Genomic DNA, 3547 nt, shown 5'->3' on the forward strand with positions numbered 1-3547 from the left:
GGCAGTTTCAAACCCAACACCGTTGGATGATAAATAATTTCACGATTAATTACTAAACAATGACCAAAAACACGTTACTACTGACACAATGAGTAACTGCTATGTTTTCAAAATGGAGACGGTCATTGCGATTGCAATGTACAAGCCCTATTATTGGGGGCTCCATGTCTATTGTTTCTCCCTTGAGTTGAGGTACAGATCCATAATTGTGTGTGAGGTGTTGCAGTACTGTTCCTCCTGTGTTTCACATGTGTACCGTCGTGTAACAGATCCCTGAACCAGGCAGCAAAAAACCTGCAGGACAAACTACAAAGATTCCTGCAATGCAAACTCTGAAATTACCATGAAAAGACAATGCCCTTATAAGGGTTGCCTAAACATAGTCACTTTCTGATTAATAAAGAGGTCACTATTCCCATTGCAACTAAGACAGTGAGAACGTGTATCTTACCCAGCACCCTATGCAATGTTTGATTGGTTTGGTTGTGTGAGTCACGTCGTCAGCTGAATATGAAAGACCCGGAGCTAGGCAGGGCTGTTTAAGGGCTGTCTTCCTGCCATCTCCCTGTCTTTCTGAGGCTCTCTCCACCTCTTCCCAGGACCTCTACAGACCAAACCTCCTGATTGATAAGCCGTTGACAATGTGCTGCAAAATAGAGGAGACAGAAAAATGAACGTGCTGTTGTTGTTGTGACAGCTAGAGGAAGATTCTAATTAGGTGAAAGGTTTTCATAGAAATGGATCTATTTTGAAATGCGGCCAGAATAAATGTAGTTTGATTGGCGTTAACACCCACGAGCAGATTGGAGAAGGCTAAAACATTTCGGTACTTACGTCGGCATCTGCCGCAACCAGCAAGAGTACCAACTTACTTAGTAGTTAAGAAGACAAACAGTCTTTCAGAATGTTCTTTTCTATCATTAACAGGATTTAGGCTCCACATTTACCCGATCAAAACAAGTTGACTGCAATATATTTCAGTTTATTGTCAAGCTCAAATGTACTTTGTATTTCCAGTCTGGAAGCTAACATTTTCATCTCCTTCATCCAAACACATATAGGCCTATTAAACCTCAGGGAAGTTTCATGGAGATAACGCATCTTGCCCAGCGATGATAAACATGTGCATGTTTCTATAAGCACGTTTATACATGCTTCCAGGATCCCTTATAGACTGGACCATGCAGGCTCCTACCGACACATGAATGCACAGCGGTAACCTTGTAGGTGCCTTGGATTTGATCTGTGAACAGATAGCCCACTCTTTTCACGCCTTTCTCTCACAAACGCATGCCCACACAAACACTATCAGCCTTTTGTGTGTAAGAATCGTAACCAAAGTCTATGTCCACATCGTGTTTTCCTAATATAAATAATGCAGCCATTTGCCCCATTTCAACAGAATCTCAATGTGCCGGGAACCCACCAGCCATCTTTAGTGTCAGCTACAGCCTTCTCCTCCTGTCATGATGAGGCTTCTTGATTTACACACTCCACCTACCTGCTGGCATTTCACTTTTTAGTAGGATGACCGTGTTGTGTGATGTTTACACACACATACACTTGCATACGTGCATTGCACTCACACACATGCACATGGACGCATCCACAAACAAACAAACACTGAAACAAACACACACGCACGCACGCACGCACGCACGCACACACACACACACACACACACACACACACACACACACACACACACACACACACACACACACACACACACACACACACACACACACACACACACACACAGAAACAGTCGATTATCACGGCAACCTTGTGAGATGCTATCCTCACAGCCGGTTTATTTTTGAAGGTATTCTGTTTGTACTTTCTTCCTCGGCTCGTTGATCTTCTAAAGAAATCTTCAGAGTTGAAGAGAGGATTAAGCGGAACGCGCTGACGGCTCTCAGCCTCTCTCTCTGGCTCTCTCTCTCGCTCGCTCGCCCCCGATCCACACGTGCGATGCGACCCCTCATCGACATTGCCACCCCTCAGAATGCTGCGTCAGTGTCCGTATCCTTCAGGAGTCCTGTAACCCGGCAATGAATGCTGGCACCTCATTTAAGGTCATTAAAAACATAAAATGTAAATACGGCGTTGTGATTATGTTATGATGAGGATTCAGTGTTCCAATTATAGTTTGACTTTGTTGACTTTGGAAATGAGAAAACTCCCAAATGTTTTTTCCTAGGGATTCCGTTGGGAGACATCGTGTCCCACATGTGGAGGCTGGACGCCCGGTCCAATCAGCGCAGGGACTTAAGAGCCCGTCGGGGTCAGGGCTGCAGATAGCAGCTGGCACGTACAGCAGATTGTCCCGTAGTTTGTTGTCGCTAACGCAGTGTGACGGAACCGGCCCCGCGGCCCGAGCTGCTGAGAGATGATGGAAGGAGGAGGGGCGGGGGCGGGGGCGGGGGGGGGGGGGGGGGGGGGGGGGGGGGGGGGGACCCCGGTGTCCAGTGTTCCGTTGTCCTCTCAGCGGACCCCCCGTGCGGCGGGCCAGCCACTGGGGGCCGAAACCAGAGAGCACAGGACGAGGAGGTGGGGGGTACATGGTGCCGGTGACCGATCTTATCTCTGGGACGTCCCGGCCTTTGCCAAAATAATCTAGGGTGAAGGCTCTGTGTGTGTGTGTGTGTGTGTGTGTGTGTGTGTGTGTGTGTGTGTGTGTGTGTGTGTGTGTGTGTGTGTGTGTGTGTGTGTGTGTGTGTGTGTGTGTGTGTGTGTGTGTGCGTGCTTGTGTGTGTGTGTGTGTGTGTGTGTGTGTGTGTGTGTGTGTGTGTTGTGGGTATTTTGTGTGAGGTTGTGTGTGTGTGTGTAGGGGTTATTGTGTGTGTGTGTGTGTGTCTTTGTTTACCTTTGACCACCAGAGTCAACACAGTGTCATATCGCTTATCTTAGTGCGATCTGTCTCTTCTGTGTTTTCTTGTGCCGGATTTTTACACCAACAAGAGTATAAATAAATAAATAAATATTTGATGCTGTGTGTCGTTTTTTGTGTGTGTGTGTGTGTGGGGGGGGGGTATCTTTGTGTCTGTGTCTGTGTATGAGCGCGGAAATTAAGTTCTTAAAATAGACAAGACAAAACGTTTGTAAGTCAACGTTACATGTTACATGTTTTTTATTATTCGATGTGACCATCACCATGAGTGGTTCTATCTTCAACTTGTAATAATACAGCTTTCACTAATAACCACTTGCACTAATTATTCATTAACAATTACCGCTTGGCTGCACTTGTGATTGGAACACACGGAACATGACTAGCAATCAGCCTTTGTGAATACTCAACCTGGTGTCTGAGGAGACTTCAGGGAAAGAGTGTGAGCGTGTGTGTGTGTGTGCATAGCACATGTGCCTGTGCTATGCATTGTGTGTGTGTGCTGTGCGTGGTGGGGCTCATCTTTGGCACAGTTTTTTTTTTTTATAAAACACTTTTCCCCCAGTATTTAACTTAATGACTATAATATTCATGGACACCTTCCAGCCCCACCTCACCTAAGCATGCTGTCTCTCACTCTCTCTCTCTCTCTCT

The sequence above is a fragment of the Gadus morhua genome, chromosome 15, assembly GCF_902167405.1.
Source record: "Gadus morhua chromosome 15, gadMor3.0, whole genome shotgun sequence".
In the NCBI taxonomy this organism is placed as follows: domain Eukaryota; kingdom Metazoa; phylum Chordata; class Actinopteri; order Gadiformes; family Gadidae; genus Gadus; species Gadus morhua.